Here is a 21,096-nt window from a genome sequence, read left to right as displayed (position 1 = left end):
AGAAGATGGTCATAGTGTGGCTGTAAGCGGTAAGCAACATATGGTGAAGAAAAAGTACGGAGGGGAGGGGAGGGTGGGGGTCACAACCGTAACAGGGCCTAGCGGAAAATAAATGGCAAGTGCACACTGACAGCTAGGGTGACCCCTGTAACAGCGGCGGCATCCAACCCCAATAGGACAATGCCGTACACAGGACCTAGCCAAGAATAACAGACAAGTGCACACTGGCAGCCAGGATATTCCCTGTGACAACGGTGAGGCTATGTGCACACGTTCAGGATTTCTCGCAGAAAATTCCTGAGAAAAACCGGACATTTTCTGCAAGAAATCCGCAAAAAAAACGCATGCGTTTTTGCCACGGTTTTGACGCGTTTTTGCCGTTGTTTTTTCCGGACACTTCCCAATGCATTTTGTAGTGGGAAATCCGCGTTTTTTACCGCGATGCGTTTTTTTCGCGGAAAAAAAAACGCATCATGTGCACAAAACATGCGGAATTCATTCTAAATGATGGGATGCTTATTGTATGCGTTTTTTTTGCGGTTTTATAGCGTTTTTATCGGGAAAACCCGTGAAAAAAACGCAACGTGTGCACACAGCCTGAAGCTTAAACTATATGTAGCATACCATGTGGTAAGAAGTAATGGTATAAGGTGAAAGCGTCACAGCTATAACGATACCCAACACAAGGAGTGGAGCCAGTGCGCCACTATTAATCTGGCTTAATATCACCTTACAATAGCAAGGTGACATTAACCCTTCATTACCCCATATCCCACCGCTACACGGGAATGGGAAGAGAGTGGCCAAGTGCCAGAATAGGCGCATCTTCCAGATGTGCCTTTTCTGGGGTGGCTGGTGGCAGATGTTTTTAGCCAGGGGGGAGCCAATAACCATGGACCCTCTCCAAGCTATTAATATCTGCCCTCAGTCACTGGCTTTACCATCCTGGCAGAGAAAATTGCGCGGGATCCAACGCCAATTTTTTCCGTGATTTAACCCTTTAAATTAATAGCTAGAGCGCCCAAATGTTGCACATCCACACTACTAACATTAGTAGTGTGGAATATGCAAAAAAAAAAAAAAGGATATAAGATTGTTTACTGTATGTAAACCATGTCGGGTTTGGGAAGGAGATAGCAAAAGCCGGCAATTGAATTACCGGCTTTTAAGCTATCTAGCGCTTTATGAGAGATATAGATATAGATACACAGTATATATGTTTTTACGATTTTTTGAGCACATGGATGCATTGTATGTCCATATGTCGGTTTTGCAAGCCGGCGAGAAAATAGCGCAGTACGGATGCCATACGGATTACATACGGAGGATGCCATGCGCAACATACGCTGACACACCCTGCCTACGGATGAGATACGGACCACTATTTTGAGGACTTTTCTGCGTATTACGGCCGTAAATTACGGACCGTATTTTTATACGCTGAGTGTGAGGCGGGCCTTTGATCTGAGTGTCATTAGCACAAGAGGTCCCATTCTCTTGCATGAGAGAATCAACGGCTGTGTGACCCCGGCCTTAGACTCAAAAGACATGACCCCTTGTGGGGTTTTTTGCAAAGTGAAAAAAAAAACAAAAAAACCCACGACTGCCATGTGGAGCCACTGTGTAGTGTCCGATTTTAACAGATACACTGCAATTCTGTAGAAAACTGTAAATGGTCCTCTACATGACTATTTTACTTACCTTTACACTAAACGACTTACCAACGATCACGACCTGGCTGTGATCGTTGGTAAGTCGTTGTGTGGTCGCTGGGGAGCTGTCACACAGACAGCTCTCTCCAGCGACCAACGATCAGGGGAACGACTTTGGCATCGTTGAAACTGTCTTCAACGATGCCGAAGTCACCCTGCAGCACCCGGGTAACCATCGGATTACTAAGTGCAGGGCCGCGCTTAGTAACCCGATATTTACCCTGGTTACCATTGTAAAAGTAAAAAAAAAACCACACACTACATACTCACATTCTGATGTCTGTCACGTCCCCCGCAGGCATCCACAGGGTTAAAACTGCTTTCGGCAAGAACGCTGCTAATGCACGCGCTGCTCCCGAGAGTTTCCCTGCACTGACTGTGTCAGCGCCGGCCGTAAAGCAGAGCACAGTGGTGACGTCACCGCTGTGCTCTGCTTTACGGCCGACGCTGACACAGTGGACGCCGGGGGATGTGACCGACATCAGAATGTGAGTATGTAGTTTTTTTTTGTTTTTTTTAAACTTTTACAATGGTAACCATGGTAAATATCAGGTTACTAAGTGCGGCCCTGCGCTTAGTAACCCGATATTTACCCTGGTTACAAGTGAACACATCGTTGGATCGGCGTCACACACGCCGATCCAGCGATGACAGTGGGTGATCAGCGACCAAAAAATGGTCCTGATCATTCCCCAATAACCAACGATCTCCCAGCAGGGGCCTGATCGTTGGTCGTTGTCACACATAACGAGATCGTTAGCGGGATCGTTGCTACGTCACCAAAAACGTGACGTTGCAACGATATCGTGAACGGTATCGTTATGTGTGACGGTACCTTTATACAGCACCAGTAATTCTACTGCGCTTTACAAACATCATTAATGTCCCCATTGAGGCTCACAATCTAGATTCCCTATCAGTATGTCTTTGGAGACTGGGCGGAAACAACACAAACATGGGGAGAAGATACAAACCCCTTGCAGATTTGTCCTTGGTAGTATTTGAACCTATCACCCCAGTGCTTCAAAGCAACGACACTAACCACTGAGCCATCATGCTGCTGCAGAATAAAAAAAAAATATTGCATATGCATACGAGGCTGAAGTTGGCTTCTTATTCGGCATTTTTTCTTTTCTGTATTTTTGTAGGTTTAACAACCAAAAATAAGTATCACAATAATAACATACGATGCAGTGAGGGGCCCTGATATGAATACACAAAGGGACACTGTCACCTGAATTTGGAGGGAACAATCTTCAGCCACGGAGGCGGGGTTTTTGATTCACCCTTTCCTTACCCGCTGGCTGCAATATTGGATTGAAGTTCATTCTCTTTCCTCCGTAGTACACGCCTGCACAAGGCAATCTTGCCTTGCCCAGGCATGTACTATGAAGGGCAGAGAATGAACTTCAATCCAATATTGCAGCCAGCATGCAGCCAGCTGGTAAGGAAAGGGTGAATCAAAAACCCCAAAACCCCGCCTCCATGGCTGAAGATTGTTCCCTCCAAATTCAGGTGACAGTGTCCCTTTAAAACGAAAAAAAGCTACAAAAATTATAAAACTGACACAAAAATGGGTATCAAAGTGGGCACCGAAGGGTGTTAATGAAAGGGTTAAATGACTTTGGGCCACTGATATCACACTGCAGACATATACTGTAGAACAGGGAGCCACATATTAAACCCAGGTCCCTCCAGCCTGGCCCAAATGGGTTCTGGGCATCAGAACTGGCATCAAAGTGGGCAGTCGATTTTGGCCATTTGAATAAGTAACTGGTGTTTTTAAGGGGTTAAATGACTTTGTTCCACTGATTTCACACTAAGAATACACAGATAGTGATGCCCTGCATCAAAGGTCTCTCCAGCCTGGCCCAAATGGGTTATGGGCATCAGAACTGGCATCAAAGTGGGCAAACAGACAATTTTCACAGATTTGAATAAGTAACTGATGTTTTTTAGGAGTTAAAGGGAACCTGTCACCCCAAAAATCGATGGTGAGCTAAGCACACCGGCATCAGGGGCTTATCTACAGCATTCTGAAAGATAAGAAAGAGAGGTTAGATTATACTCACCAGGGCAGGGGGTCCGATCAGATGGGTGTCGCGGTCCGGTCCAGGGCCTCTTATCTTCATAGGATGACGTCCTCTTCTTGTCTTCACGCTGCGGCTCCGGTTCAGGCGTACTTTGTCTGCCCTGTTGAGGACAGAGCAAAGTACTGCAGTGCGCAGGCACCGGGAAAGGTCAGAGAAGCCCAGCACCTGCGCACTGCAGTGCTTTGCTCTGCCCTCAACAGGACAGACAAAGTACGCCTGCGCCAGAGCGTGAAGACAAGAAGAGGACGTCATCGTAAGAAGATGGGAGGCCCCGGACTGGACCTCGACACCCATCGGACTGGACCGGGACCTGAGTATAATCTAACCTCTTTTTCTCATCTTTTAGGATACATCGGGGGATTATCTACAGCAGAGGTCCCCAACTCCAGTCCTCAAGGCCCACCAACAGGTCATGTTTTCAGGATTTCCTTAGTCTTGCCCAGGTAATAATTGCATCACCTGTGCTATACAAAGGAAATCCTGAAAACATGACCTGTTGGTGGGCCTTGAGGACTGGAGTTGGGGACCTCTGACCTACAGCATTCCAGAAAGCTGTAAATAAGCCCCTGATGCTGGGGGGCTTAGCTCACCTTCGATTTTGGGGGTGACAGGTTCCCTTTAAATTACTTTGCGCTGCTGATCTCACACTAAGAATACACCCCTTAAAAACACCAGTTACTTATTCAAATTGCCAAAAATCGACTGTCTGCCCACTTTGATGCCAGTTCTGATGCCCAGAACCCACTTGCGCCAGGCTGGTGAGACCTAGGTTTGATGTGGGGCTCCCTCTTCTTTGTGTCTGCAGTGTGATATCACTTTATCTCTAGCTCACAAGCATGGTTTGTCTGGTCACAGTGCCAAGGAATCCTTTGGTGGAGCCCAGCTTGTCACAATAAGGCTATGTACACACACAGTTTTTCTACTCTTGGAGATCAAAAATTACAAGTTTTCTATTGGAAACCGCTTCTTCTTTAGGAGGTGGGGGATTCTCAAGGAGTTTGTTTCCTAGGAGTGACATACATTTTTCCCCCCCACCAGGCATTTTCAAAAACCTGAACAACAATGCGTTTCCAAAAATTTTTCAGAGTGGCCTCACTCCAAAAGCCTTTAAAGGGAACCTGTCACCCCGAAAATCGCGGGTGAGGTAAGCCCACCGGCATCAGGGGCTTATCTGCAGCATTCGGCGCAGGCGTACTTTGCTCTGCCCTCTTGAGGGCAGAGGATAGTACTGCAGTGCGCAGGCGCCGGAAAGGTCAGAGGCCCGGTGCCTGCGCACTGCAGTACTTTGTCTGCCCTCAACAGGGCACAGCAAAGTACGCCTGCGCCGGAGCCGTGGCTGAAGATCAGAAGAGGACGTCATGGAAAGAAGATGGGAGGCGCCGCAGCGGACCAGAGACGCCCATCCGACCTGACCAGCAGCGGGACCGCCCCTGGGTAAGTATAATATAACGTCTTTTTCTCCTTTTTCAGGTAACATCGGGGGCTTATCTACAGCATTACAGAATGCTGCAGATAAGCCCCTGATGCCGGTGGGCTTACCTCACCCGCGATTTTCGGGGTGACAGGTGCCCTTTAAAAAAAACCTCTGTGTGCACATACTCTAATCATGGATCACAAATGGTCCAAAGGGCAATTATAGGGATGATCACTTGCTATGGAGCTTATTAAAGATGTGTCCTGTACTGCGCAGCTCAGTGCTACCCTGCTTGTCAATTTCGCAGATGCGTGCGTTTTTTTTTGTTTTTTTTCAGTGAACACACAGCCAGAAGTTCCCTGAAATGTCTTCTGCTTCAAAAGCTCTGCATCCATGCCCAGCATCTAGAAGACTAATGGGCACAAGCCCTTACGCCTACACAGACCCTCCATCTGCACATTGCACAGTGCAGATTTTTCTGTGCTGCACATTTGTCCATTTTTGGCCACTGGGTGCCATCTCACCTGTAGTGGGCTTTCCAGTCACCATGACTCTTGTTAATAAGTGCTAATTTATCTGACTGATTTTGAAGTATAAAACTCTAAGGCTATGTGCACACGCTGCGGATTACTCTGCAGATTTTTCCGGACTGATTTTGGTAAATCCACAGGTAATCCGCAGAATTACTGTTTTTTTTGTGCGGATTCCACCTGCGGTTTTACACCTGCGGATTCCTATTATGGAGCAGGTGTAAATCGCTGCGGAATAAACAATGCTACGTTTCCGCGCGTTTTTTCCACAGCATGTGCACTGCGGATTTTGTTTTCCATAGGTTTACATGGTAGTGTAAACTCATGGAAAACTGCTGCGAATCTGCAGCGGCGGATCCGCAGCAAAATCCGCAACCTGTGCACATAGCCTATGAAGCAGAAGAAAATGACCCTGGTATCAGCATGCATGCGAGCACAGATGCCGTGTACAGAGCACAGGATGCCAGGACTTGCCATGGAGACAGCAGTAAGTGCACAGCTGGATAATACCCGCCACTGAGCTCTGGCTTCTGTCACACCACGGGTGCCATAGCTGGTCCTACTCACCGCACAGCAGAGGTGGCGCTAGGTGCCCGCAGTCCGCGCTGACTGACTTCTCACTCACAAACTTTAGTTTTCACTAACCATTTAAGTCGCGGCGGATTGATCCCAGTCATTTCCTTCCTCCGCTGTAATGTGACGCCCTGGTACAGATAACAAGTAGTTCCCTCAGAGCCTCCCTGATTCCTGAGTCGGCGGATTTTCCTCAGCACATGATGCTTTCTGGCTTCCTGCTGCACAGGCTGAGTGCAGTTATATCACAGGGTGTTCTCAGCACAAAAGCTGCTGTTCTCACTCAAGTCTGTGTAGCTGGTGCGTTTTCTGTGCGTTTAGCAGAAGTACTTTGTTGGGGAATATTCATTGACGTTTCTGCCATCTGGTTCAGAAATCCACGTGCTGACTGGAAAGCTACCCCATCCAGATAAACACAGCAGTTTAGTCCTTCTTACGGTTTTTGCGCAGAGTCCGCATGTTCATTTTATGGGTGCGGTTTGGGGCTTAATCCGACATGTGCACATATCCCAAATCTGCTTACATAAGTTTTTATGGTGTTTTCTGTGAGGTTTTTTCAGAAGAAACATGAAAACACCACACGTTATCAGTACGCCCCAAATTATAAGTAACAAACCCACACCAGAAAAAATGCCTCATAAAACATCAGCAAAAATCACGTGTATTTTAGAAGCAGGCGTGGATTTTTCAGCTTGAAACATAGGTCAAAAGACAAAATATGCAATAACAATCATCTTTGATTTTTGCAAAAATATTTATTGCGGTTTTGATGCCTTTTCCACTTAAAGATTTTTGATCTGCAGAATTTCTGCGCCGTTTCTGCTCCTATTATTTAGATTAGGTTACTTCCGGGTTTTTCATTGTGTTTTTTTAAATATGCGTTTTTATTGGGTTTTTGACTCTGCGTTTTTGTCTCTTTTTGCAGTGTCGTGTTATAAATACAGCTGCTTGTTTTTAATACCTGGTATTTGGCTTTAACAAAACTTTATTGACACATTGCAGATTACATGCGTTTTTGATACGTTTCCGCTTAGGTTTACATTTGTACCCGCAAGAGAAATGGACATGCTGCAAATCTGAAACATGCACCACAGGTCAGTTTACGCCGAGTATTAAAAAAAATAAAAAGCACAGTGGCCATGAGATCTTTCCACAGTCCAGATTGGCAGTGCTTTGGACGCAGCTCTGTCCAAAGCGCTGCCGGCTTTTGTACGGGCAGTGATTCCGCATGTGTTCATTGAACCATGCGGAATCACCGCATCCTATAATTGGACAGTGATATTGATCTTGCCGAGACTGAGCGTCTCCGCAAGAAATAGACATGCTGCGGTCTAGAAAGACGTGCCGCATGTCCGGTTACACAGGGACGCCTCCCTACAGGCATAGTGGAGATGGGATTTCATAAAATCCCATCTACTATGCTGTAACATTTGGACGCTGCGGATGTATGCAGCGTCCAATCCGCAGTGAATACTGACCGTGGAAACATACCCTAAAAATTTCATCCGCCCTGCTGGAACTGTAAGAACATGAGTTTGAGGCAGCAAAAATACTCAAAAACGCTCCAAAATCTCATCGTGGAGCGTAGCCTTGTTTGATGCATTTTTGGTGCAGATTGGAAGCAGCATTTTTAACCCCTTCACAACATTTGCAGTATATATACGTCCTGGATGGGAAGGACTTTCAGGAGTTGTGCTCAGACGCAGGGTGTTCATTACAGCTGATACCCGGCTCTTTCTGCTAGCAATGCCCACAACACTCCTGGCAGTTCAAAACCCTAAATGCTGCAATCTATATCGATCACCAGAGAACAGAGTAAGGCTATGTGCACACGTGAGGATTTTGGGAGGTTTTTTTGCGAATTTTCCCGATAAAAACGCTATAAAATTGCTAAAAAAAACGCAAACAATATGCATCCTATCATTTAGAATTCATTCTGCATGTTTTGTGCACATGTTTGCGTTTTTTTTCCGCAAAAAAAACGCATTCCGCAAAAAGAAGTAGCATGTTCATTATTTTTGCGGATTTTTTGCGGTTTTCCCATTAAATTGGAGTGTCCGGAAAAAAACGCAAAAAATCCGCTACAAATCCGCACAAAAACGCGTAAAATCCGCGCAAAAAAACGCATGCGGATTTCTGGCAGAAATGTCCTGATTTTGTCAGGAAATTTCTGCAAGAAAATCCTGACGTGTGCACATAGCCTTACTCTGCAGCCTTATTAGAGTAAAAATTAGTCATAAGGAAATATAGCATGTCTTATCTATATCTAGAAATACAAATTAGTAAGTATAACATGCACTTCATGTAATTTGACTAATTTGAACATAGGACAAATCGTCTAAATAGCAAATTAGAGCAGACAAATAAAAAAGAACATTATGATGTCCATATGTAATATACAAACGTGCAAAAGTTTATTTAAGGATCAGGGAGGGGGGAGAGGAGGGAAAATATACACACATGATAAGAAAATGGGCGCAGATCACATACAGGTACATACCAATAATTATATATAAAATATCCTAATGTGTATACATACAGTATGTCAGTGCACAATGGCACAGCCTCTGTTTATTAAATGATCACTGATTAGTCTATTCCCCAGGACCCCAGGGTAGCAGTATAATAATAATAACACATATTAAAATTAATGGATACTAAAAACCTTTGGTCAAGCGTCACAATATTATCCCAATGTTGGGTATATATGAGTGTCAGTGCACAATGGCACAGCCTCAGTTTATCATATTATCATTGATCAGTTTATTCCCCAGGATAACAAAATACTAATAGTATAGCATGTAATTACATGTAGTAAAAACTATGGTCAAGCGTTACTACATCTACCGGGGCTGTAATGGACATGCGTCTACCCTGACAAGTGTTTCGGCAGAGCCTTCATCAGGGAGCCTAATTATAGTGAATGGACCGGTCGGGCGTGTCATCTAAATTACGTCATTTGGAAATTTAGATGGAAACCCCGATGTAAGTGCTCAGTGTAGAGTGCAGGATAAATGTGATCCTAAGCGTTATGTAAAATGTTCCTAATAAAAGCTTCAAATGAATCTACCAATCTACAAAAAATTTTTTTAACAGGGATATGGTGCCCACACTGCTATATACTACGTGGGCTGTGCTATATACTGCGTGGGCTGTGTTATATACTGCATGGGCTGTGTTATATAGTGCATGGGCTGTGTTATATACTGCATGGGCTGTGTTATATACTGCATGGGCTGTGCTATATACTGCGTGGCCTGTATTATATACTGCCTGGCTGCTGTATACTACGTGGGCAGTGTTATATACTGCGTGGGCTGTGCTATATATTACGTGGGTGGTTCTATATATTACGTGGGCTGTGTTATATACTACGTGGCTGCTATATACTACGTGGGCTGTGTTATATACTGCGTGGCCTGTGTTATATAGTGCGTGGGCTGTGCTATATATTACGTGGGCTGTGTTATATACTACGTGGCTGCTATATACTACGTGGCTGTCTGTGTTACGTGGGCTGTGCTATATACTGCGTGGGCTGTGCTATATATTACGTGGGCTGTTATATACTACGTGGCTGTACTATATACTACGTGGCTGTCTGTGTTACGTGGGCTGTGTTATATACTGCGTGGGCACTGTTATATACTACGTGGGCTGTGTTATATACTCTGTGGGCTGTGTTATATACTGTGTGGGCTGTGCTATATACTACGTGGCTGCTATATACTACGTGGCTGTGTTATATACTACGTGGCTGTCTGTGTTACGTGGGCTGTGCTATATACTATGTGGCTGCTATATACTACGTGGCTGTGCGATATACTACGTGGCTGTGCTATATACTACGTGGCTGTGTTATATACGACGTGGCTGTGCTATATACTACGTGGCTGTGCTAAGCGCGACGTACATACATACATACATATTCTAGAATACCCGATGCGTTAGAATCGGGCCACCATCTAGTTGAATATAATATACCCTGTTGTGATACGGTGGTCTAGGATCAACATGGAACGAGCTCTGAAGGAAGTGGTAACTGTACTGACTGCAGTCCCTAAGCTCAACACAACACTACAAGTAGCCGTGGAATGCTCCTAACTCTCCCTAGGCATCTCGTCACAGCCTAAGAGCTAACTACCCCTAAAGAAAGAAGCAGGAAAGCTATCTTGCCTCAGAGAAAATCCCCAAAGGATAGATTAGCCCCCCACAAATAATGACTGTGAGTGGAGAGGGAAAAGACATACACAGAATGAAACCAGGATGAGCACAGGAGGCCAGTCTAGCTAAATAGATAGGACAGGATGGAATACTGTGCGGTCAGTATAAAACACTACAAAAATCCACGCAGAGTTTGCAAAAAATCTCCACACCTGACTAAAGGTGTGGAGGGCAAATCTGCCTCCCAGAGCTTCTAGCAAGACAGAATAAATTTACACTGATAAGCTGGACAAACATAGAAAGCACAGAATGGATAAGTCCACAATCTATGGACAGAAAAGAGCAAGCAAAAACTTAGCTTAGCTGAACTGGTCAGGATAACAGGGAACTCCAAAGAGATATGAATCCAACCAGGAACCATTTACAAGTGGCACTGGCTGAAGAAAGAACCAGGCATAAATAGCCAAGCAGAAGAGACGATAAGTGGAGGCAGCTGATGACAGCTAACTCCAAGGAGCAGCCATACCACTAGAAACCACAAGAGGGAGCCCAAGAGCAGAACTCACAAAAGTGCCACTTACAACCACCGGAGGGAGCCCAAGAGCGGAATTCACAACAGTATTCCCCCTTGAGGAGGGGTCACCAAACCCTCACCAGAGCCCCTGTTATGACCTGGTGGTCAGGACAATAATGGACCTGGTGGTTAAGAGCACACGGAATGACCTGATAGTTACTGATAATAAGGACGAGCTCTGGGACGTGGGAACTCTGCTGACCGCAATCCCTAAACCTATCAAGCACACTAGAAATAGCCGTGGATTGCGCCTAACGCTCCCTATGCAACTCGGCACAGCCTAAGAAACTAGCTAGCCCTGAAGATAGAAAAATAAAGCCTACCTTGCCTCAGAGAAATTCCCCAAAGGAAAAGGCAGCCCCCCACATATAATGACTGTGAGTAAAGATGAAAATACAAACACAGAGATGAAATAGATTTAGCAAAGTGAGGCCCGACTTACTGAACAGACCGAGGATAGGAAAGGTTACTTTGCTGTCAGCACAAAAACCTACAGAAAGACCACGCAGAGGGCGCAAAAAGACCCTCCGCACCGACTCACGGTGCGGAGGCGCTCCCTCTGCGTCCCAGAGCTTCCAGCAAGCAAGACAACAAATTAAATAGCAAGCTGGACAGAAAAATAGCAAACAAAGAAATACAAGCTGGAACTTAGCTTCTGATGGGAAGACAGGTCACAAGAACGATCCAGGAGTGAACAGACCAATACTGGAACATTGACAGGTGGCATGGAGCAAAGATCTAAGGAGTTAAATAGAGCAGCAGCTAACGAATTAACCTCGTCACCTGTGAAACTCAGAAACACCCACCCGAGGAAGTCCATGGACAAAACCAGCCGAAGTACCATTCATGACCACAGGAGGGAGCCCGACAACAGAATTCACAACAGTACCCCCCCCCCCCTTGAGGAGGGGTCACCGAACCCTCACCAGAGCCCCCAGGCCGACCAGGACGAGCCAAATGAAAGGCACGAACCAGATCGGCAGCATGAACATCAGAGGCAAAAACCCAGGAATTATCTTCCTGACCATAACCCTTCCACTTGATCAGGTACTGGAGTTTCCGTCTCGAAACACGAGAATCCAAAATCTTCTCCACCACATACTCCAACTCCCCCTCAACTAACACCAGGGCAGGAGGATCAACGGATGGAACCACAGGCGCCACGTATCTCCGCAATAACGACCTATGGAACACATTATGGATGGCAAAAGAAGCAGGAAGGGCCAAACGAAATGACACAGGATTGATAACCTCAGAAATCTTATACGGACCAATGAAATGAGGCTTAAACTTAGGAGAGGAAACCTTCATAGGAACATAACGAGACGACAACCAAACCAAATCCCCAACACGAAGTCGGGGACCCACACAGCGCCGGCGGATAGCGAAACGTTGAGCCTTCTCCTGGGACAATGTCAAATTGTCCACCACATGAGTCCAAATCTGCTGCAACCTATCCACCCCAGTATCTACACCAGGACAGTCTGAAGACTCAACCTGCCCTGAAGAGAAACGAGGATGGAAACCAGAATTGCAGAAAAACGGCGAAACCAAAGTAGCCGAGCTGGCCCGATTATTAAGGGCGAACTCAGCCAACGGCAAAAAGGACACCCAATCATCCTGATCAGCAGAAACAAAGCATCTCAGATATGTTTCCAAAGTTTGATTAGTTCGTTCGGTTTGGCCATTTGTCTGAGGATGGAAAGCCGAGGAAAAAGACAAATCAATGCCCATCCTAGCACAAAAGGATCGCCAAAACCTTGAAACAAACTGGGAACCTCTGTCAGAAACGATGTTCTCCGGGATACCATGTAAACGAACCACATGCTGGAAAAATAATGGCACCAAATCAGAGGAGGAAGGCAATTTAGACAAAGGTACCAAATGGACCATCTTAGAAAAGCGATCACAAACCACCCAAATGACCGACATCTTTTGAAAGACGGGGAGATCCGAAATAAAATCCATAGAAATATGCGTCCAGGGCCTCTTCGGGACCGGCAAGGGCAAAAGCAACCCACTGGCACGAGAACAGCAGGGCTTAGCCCGAGCACAAGTCCCACAGGACTGCACAAAAGAACGCACATCCCGCGACAAAGACGGCCACCAGAAGGATCTATGTTATGTTTGCTAATGACAGGTGTTATGAAGGCAATCCAGAAACACAGTGTGCTTAGCGATCAGAGCGCACACAGTGATCTGACAAATACCCAAAAATACAAGAACGAGCTCTGAGACGTGGAAACTCTGTAGACTGCACACCTGATCCTATCCTAAACACAACTAAAAGCGGCTGTGGATTGCGCCAAACAACTACCTAGGCAACTCGGCACAGCCTAAGAAACTAGCTAGCCTGAAGATAGAAAAATAGGCCTGACTTGCCCCAGAGAAATTCCCCAAAGGAAAAGGCAGCCCCCCACATATAATGACTGTGAGTAAGATGAAAAGACAAAACGTAGGGATGAAATAGATTCAGCAAAGTGGGGCCCGATATTCTAGGACAGAGCGAGGACAGTAAAGCGAACTTTGCAGTCTACAAAAAAACCCTAAAGCAAAACCACGCAAAGGGGGCAAAAAAAACCCACCGTGCCGAACTAACGGCACGGCGGTACACCCTTTGCGTCTCAGAGCTTCCAGCAAAACAAAAGACAAGCTGGACAGAAAAAAAGCAACAAAAAAGCAAAAAGCACTTAGCTATACAGAGCAGCAGGTCACAGGAACAATCAGGAGAAGCTCAGATCCAACACTGAAACATTGACAAGGAGCAAGGATAGCAGCATCAGGCGGAGTTAAGTAATGAAGCAGTTAACGAGCTCACCAGAACACCTGAGGGAGGAAGCTCAGAAGCTGCAGTACCACTTGTGACCACAGGAGTGAATTCAGCCACAGAATTCACAACAGATCTAGCCACCAAATCTCTGGTACCAAAGATTCCAGGATGCCCAGCCAACACTGAACAATGAATCTCAGAGATAACTCTACTAGTCCATCTATCAGGGACAAACAGTTTCTCCGCTGGGCAACGGTCAGGTCTATCAGCCTGAAATTTTTGCAGCACCCGCCGCAAATCAGGGGAGATGGCAGACAAAATTACCCCCTCTTTGAGAATACCCGCCGGCTCAGGAACACCCGGAGAGTCAGGCACAAAACTCCTTGACAGGTCATCAGCCTTCACATTCTTAGAGCCCGGAAGGTACGAAACCACAAAATCAAAACGGGAGAAAAATAATGACCATCGAGCCTGTCTCGGATTCAACCGTTTGGCAGACTCAAGATAAGTCAAATTCTTGTGATCTGTCAAGACCACCACGCGATGCTTGGCTCCTTCCAGCCAATGACGCCACTCCTCGAATGCCCACTTCATGGCCAACAATTCACGATTACCAACATCATAGTTACGCTCAGCAGGCAAAAACTTTCTAGAAAAGAAAGCACATGGCTTCATCACTGAGCCCTCAGAACTTCTTTGCGACAAAATAGCCCCTGCTCCAATCTCAGAAGCATCAACCTCAACCTGAAACGGAAGCGAAACATCTGGCTGGCACAACACAGGGGCAGAAGAAAAACAACGCTTCAACTCCTGAAAAGCCTCTACAGCCGCAGAAGACCAATTGACCACATCAGCACCCTTCTTGGTCAAATCAGTCAACGGTTTAGCAACAGTAGAAAAATTAGCGATGAAGCGCCGATAAAAATTAGCAAAGCCCAGGAACTTTTGCAGGCTCTTCACAGATGTCGGCTGAGTCCAATCGTAAATGGCCTGGACTTTAACAGGGTCCATCTCGATAGTAGAAGGGGAAAAAATGAACCCCAAAAATGAAACCTTCTGAACTCCAAAGAGACACTTTGACTCCTTCACAAACAAGGAATTTGCACGAAGGACCTGGAACTCCATTCTGACCTGCTTCACATGAGACTCCCAATCATCCGAAAAGACCAAAATATCATCCAAATACACAATCAGGAATTTATCCAGGTACTCTCGGAAGATGTCATGCATAAAGGACTGAAATACTGATGGAGCATTGGAAAGCCCGAATGGCATAACCAGGTACTTAAAATGGCCCTCGGGCGTATTAAATGCTGTTTTCCATTCATTGCCTTGTTTAATACGCACAAGATTATACGCCCCTCGAAGATCTATCTTGGTGAACCAACTAGCCCCTTTAATACGAGCAAACAAATCAGACAGAAACGGCAAAGGATACTGAAATTTGACTGTTAGGGTACCGTCACACTATACGATTTACCTACGATCACGACCAGCGATATGACCTGGCCGTGATCGTAGGTAAATCGTAGTGTGGTCGCTGGGGAGCTGTCACACAGACAGCTCTCCAGCGACCAACGATGCCGAGGTCCCTGGGTAACCAGGGTAAACATCGGGTAACTAAGCGCAGGACCGCGCTTAGTTACCCGATGTTTACCCTGGTTACAAGCGTTAAACTAAAAAAAAAAAAACAGCACATACTTACATTCTGGTGTCCGTCAGGTCCCTTGCAGTCTGCTTCCCGCATTCACTGACTGCCGGCCGTAAAGTGAAAGTGAAAGCACAGCCGCTGTGCTCTGCTTTCACTTTACGGCCGGCAGTCACAGTGCGGGAAGCAAACGGCAAGGGACCTGACGGACACCAGAATGTAAGTATGTGCTGTTTGTTTTTTTTTAGTTTAACGCTTGTAACCAGGGTAAACATCGGGTAACTAAGCGCGGTCCTGCGCTTAGTTACCCGATGTTTACCCTGGTTACAAGCGAACGCATCGCTGGATCGCATCGCTAGATCGGTGTCACACACACCGATCTAGCGATGACAGCGGGAGATCCAGCGATGAAAGAAAGTTCTAAACGATCTGCTACGACGTACGATTCTCAGCAGGATCCCTGATCGCTGCTGCGTGTCAGACACAGCGATATCGTAACGATATCGCTGGAACGTCACGAATCGTACCGTCGTAGCGATCGAAATGTTATAGTGTGACGGTACCCTAATTTTATTAAGAAGGCGGTAATCAATACAAGGTCTCAAAGAACCATCCTTCTTGGCCACAAAAAAGAACCCTGCTCGTAACGGTGATGACGATGGCCGAATATGGCCTTTCTCCAAGGATTCCTTTATATAACTCCGCATAGCGGCGTGTTCTGGCACAGATAAATTGAACAATCGGCCCTTAGGAAACTTACTACCAGGAATCAAATTAATTGCACAATCGCAATCCCTATGAGGAGGTAGGGCACTGGTTTTGGGCTCATCAAATACATCCCGATAATCCGACAAAAACTCTGGAACTTCAGAAGGATTGGAAGACGAAATAGACAAAAATGGAACATCACCATGTACCCCCTGGCAACCCCAGCTGGACACAGACATAGATTTCCAGTCCAATACTGGATTATGAACCTGTAGCCATGGCAACCCCAAAACGACCACATCATGCAGATTATGCAACACCAGAAAGCGGATATCCTCCTGATGTGCAGGAGCCATGCACATGGTCAATTGGGTCCAATACTGAGGCTTATTCTTGGCCAAAGGCGTAGCATCAATTCCTCTCAATGGAATATGATACTGCAAGGGCTCCAAGAAAAAACCACAGCGCCTAGCATACTCCAAGTCCATCAAATTCAGGGCAGCGCCTGAATCCACAAATGCCATAACACAATAGGATGACAAAGAGCAAATCAGAGTAACAGACAATAGAAATTTAGACTGTACCGTACCAATGGTGGCAGACCTAGCGAACCGCTTAGTGCGCTTAGGACAGTCGGAGATAGCATGAGTGGAATCACCACAGTAAAACATAGCCCATTCCGACATCTGTGTTCTTGCCGTTCAGCTCTGGTCAAAGTCCTATCACATTGCATAGGCTCAGGCCCATGCTCAGATAGTACCGCCAAATGGTGCACAGCTTTACGCTCACGCAAGCGTCGATCAATCTGAATGGCCAAGGACATAGACTCATTCAGACCAGCAGGCATGGGAAACCCCACCATGACATCCTTAAGGGCTTCAGAGAGACCCTTTCTGAAGATTGCTGCCAGGGCACATTCATTCCACTGAGTGAGCACAGACCACTTTCTAAACTTCTGACAATATATCTCCGCTTCATCCTGACCCTGACACAGAGCCAGCAAGATTTTCTCTGCCTGATCCACTGAATTAGGTTCGTCATAAAGCAATCCAAGCGCCAGGAAAAACGCATCAACATCACGCAATGCCGGATCTCCTGGCGCAAGGGAAAATGCCCAGTCTTGAGGGTCACCACGTAACAAAGAAATAATGATCTTTACTTGTTGAACAGGGTCACCTGAGGAGCGAGGTTTCAAGGCAAGAAACAATTTACAATTATTATTGAAATTCAAGAACTTAGGTCTATCACCAAAAAACAAATCAGGAATTGGAATCCTAGGCTCTGACATCGGATTCTGAACCACAAAATCTTGAATGTTTTGTATCCTTGTAGTGAGATTATCCATCCAAGAGGACAGACCTTGAATGTCCATGCTTACACCAGTGTCCTGAACCACCCAGAGGTAAAGGGGAAAATAGAGACAAAACACACTGCAAAGAAAAAAAAAATGGTCTCAGAACTTCTCTTATCCCTCTATTGAGATGCATTAGTACTTTGGGCCACCTGTACTGTTATGACCTGGTGGTCAGGACAATAATGGACCTGGTGGTTAAGAGCACACGGAATGACCTGATAGTTACTGATAATAAGGACGAGCTCTGGGACGTGGGAACTCTGCTGACCGCAATCCCTAAACCTATCAAACACACTAGAAATAGCCGTGGATTGCGCCTAACGCTCCCTATGCAACTCGGCACAGCCTAAGAAACTAGCTAGCCCTGAAGATAGAAAAATAAAGCCTACCTTGCCTCAGAGAAATTCCCCAAAGGAAAAGGCAGCCCCCCACATATAATGACTGTGAGTAAAGATGAAAATACAAACACAGAGATGAAATAGATTTAGCAAAGTGAGGCCCGACTTACTGAACAGACCGAGGATAGGAAAGGTTACTTTGCGGTCAGCACAAAAACATACAGAAAGACCACGCAGAGGACGCAAAAAGACCCTCTGCATCGACTCATTGAATAGCAAGCTGGACAGAAAAATAGCAAACAAAGAAATACAAGCTGGAACTTAGCTTTTGATGGGAAGACAGGTCACAAGAACGATCCAGGAGTGAACAGACCAATACTGGAACTTTGACAGGTGGCATGGAGCAAAGATCTAAGTGGAGTTAAATAGAGCAGCAGCTAACGAATTAACCTCGTCACCTGTGAAACTCAGAAACACCCACCAGAGGAAGTCCATGGACAAAACCAGCCGAAGTACCATTCATGACCACAGGAGGGAGCCCGACAACAGAATTCACAACAAGCCCCCAGGCCGATCAGGACGAGCCAAGTCAAAAGCACGAACCAAATCGGTGGCATGGACATCGGAGGCAACAACCCAAGAATTATCCTCCTGGCCATAACCCTTCCACTTGACAAGATACTGAAGCCTCCGCCTCGAAAAACGAGAATCCAAAATCTTCTCAACCTCATATTCCAACTCTCCCTCAACCAACACCAGGGCAGGAGGGTCAACCGAGGGAACAACGGGCACCACATATCTCCGCAACAAAGATCTATGGAAAACATTATGAATGGCAAAAGAGGCTGGAAGAGCCAAACGAAAAGACACCGGATTAATAATTTCAGAAATTTTATAAGGACCAATAAACCGAGGCTTAAACTTAGGAGAAGAAACCTTCATAGGAACATGACGAGAAGACAACCAAACCAAATCCCCCACACGAAGCCGGGGACCAACACACCGACGGTTGTTAGCAAAACGTTGAGCCCTTTCCTGAGACAACATCAAATTGTCCACCACATGAGTCCAAATCTGCAGCAGCCTGTCCACCACAGAATCAACACCAGGACAATCAGAAGGCTCAACCTGCCCAGAAGAAAAACGAGGATGAAAAGCAAAATTACAAAAGAAAGGTGAAACCAAAGTAGCCGAACTAGCCCGGTTATTAAGGGCAAACTCGGCCAACGGCAAGAAAGACACCCAATCATCCTGATCAGCAGACACAAAGCATCTCAAATAGGTTTCCAAGGTCTGATTAGTTCGCTCAGTTTGGCCATTAGTCTGAGGATGAAACGCCGAAGAAAAAGACAAATCAATGCCCATCCTAGCACAAAAGGCCCGCCAAAATTTAGAGACAAACTGAGAACCTCTGTCAGACACAATATTCTCCGGAATGCCATGCAAACGAACCACATGCTGACAAAATAATGGAACCAGATCTGAGGAGGAAGGCAACTTAGGCAAAGGTACCAGATGGACCATTTTAGAGAACCGGTCACAAACAACCCAGATAACAGACATCTTCTGGGAAACAGGAAGATCCAAAATAAAATCCATGGAAATATGCGTCCAGGGCCTCTCAGGGACCGGGAAAGGCAAAAGCAACCCACTAGCGCGGGAACAGCAAGGCTTGGCCCGGGCGCAAGTCCCACAGGACTGCACAAAAGCACGCACATCGCGCGACAAGGAAGGCCACCAAAAGGACCTAGCAACCAAATCTCTGGTACCAAAAATCCCAGGATGACCAGCCAACACTGAACAATGAACCTCAGAAATTACCTTACTTGTCCATCTATCAGGAACAAACAGCTTCCCCACTGGACAGCGGTCAGGCCTATCAGCCTGAAATTCCTGAAGCACCCGCCGCAAATCAGGGGAGATAGCAGAAAGAATCACCCCCTCCTTAAGAATGCCAACCGGCTCAAGGACTCCAAGAGAATCAGGCGAAAAACTCCTAGAGAGGGCATCAGCCTTAACATTCTTAGATCCCGGAAGATACGAGACCACAAAATCAAAACGGGAGAAAAACAGGGACCATCGAGCCTGTCTAGGATTCAGCCGCTTGGCCGACTCGAGGTAAATCAGATTCTTATGATCGGTCAGGACCACAACACGGTGTTTAGCTCCCTCAAGCCAATGTCGCCACTCCTCAAACGCCCACTTCATAGCCAACAACTCCCGATTGCCGACATCATAATTGCGTTCCACAGGCGAAAACTTTCTGGAAAAAAAGCACACGGTTTCATCAAAGAGCCATCAGACTCCCTCTGAGACAAAAGGCCCCGGCCCCAATCTCAGAAGCGTCGACCTCAACCTGAAAAGGAAGAGAAACATCCGGCTGACGCAACACAGGGGCAGAAGTAAATCGGCGTTTAAGCTCCTGAAAGGCCTCAACAGCCTCAGAGAACCAATTCGTCACATCAGCGCCTTTCTTCGTTAAATCAGTAAGGGGCTTAACCACACTGGAAAAGTTGGCAATGAAACGGCGATAGAAATTAGCAAAGCCCAAAAATTTTTGAAGACCCTTCACAGATGTGGGTTGGATCCAGTCATGAATAGCTTGGACCTTAACAGGATCCATTTCTATAGACAAGGGAGAAAAAATTAAAACTCAAAAAGAGACCTTCTGAACTCCAAATAGGCACTTAGACCCCTTCACAAATAAAGCATTATCACGAAGGATCTGGAACACCATCACGACCTGCTTCACATGAGACTCCCAATCAGCGGAAAAAATCAAAATATCATCCAAATATACGACCATGAATTTATCAAGATAATTGCGGAAAATATCATGCATGAAAGACTGGAACACAGATGGAGCATTAGAGAGTCCAAATGGCATCACAAGGTACTCAAAATGGCCCTCGGGCGTATTAAATGCAGTTTTCCATTCGTCACCCTGTTTAATACGAACAAGATTATATGCCCCTCGGAGGTCAATCTTAGTAAACCAACTAGCCCCCTTAATCTGAGCAAACAAATCAGTAAGCAAAGGCAAGGGGTATTGGAATTTGACCGTGATCTTATTAAGAAGACGATAATCAATACAGGGTCTCAAGGAGCCATCCTTCTTAGCAACAAAAAAGAAACCCGCTCCCAATGGTAACGAAGAGGGCCGAATATGCCCCTTCTCCAAAGACTCCTTAACATAACTCCGCATGACGGCATGCTCT

The 21,096-nt window shown here is 46.0% G+C and overlaps 1 protein-coding gene across 2 annotated transcripts in view; it reads right to left on the bottom strand.

Annotated features, from left to right (window-relative positions):
* HVCN1 (hydrogen voltage gated channel 1) overlaps window positions 1–6,521 on the bottom strand; it is a 74,922-nt gene extending 68,401 nt beyond the window's left edge. The window contains exon 1 of one of the 2 annotated variants that reach the window (XM_069755152.1): window positions 6,395–6,521. The gene's annotated coding sequence lies outside the window, so the exon portion shown is untranslated. Of the gene's footprint in view, window positions 1–6,316 lie in introns of both variants that reach the window. The other variant, XM_069755143.1, reaches the window with a different exon arrangement.
* Window positions 6,522–21,096: the final 14,575 nt, after the last annotated feature.

The sequence above is a fragment of the Ranitomeya imitator genome, chromosome 1 (genome assembly GCF_032444005.1).
Source record: "Ranitomeya imitator isolate aRanImi1 chromosome 1, aRanImi1.pri, whole genome shotgun sequence".
In the NCBI taxonomy this organism is placed as follows: Eukaryota; Metazoa; Chordata; class Amphibia; order Anura; family Dendrobatidae; genus Ranitomeya; species Ranitomeya imitator.
This window is presented reverse-complemented; position numbering and strand designations above follow the sequence as displayed.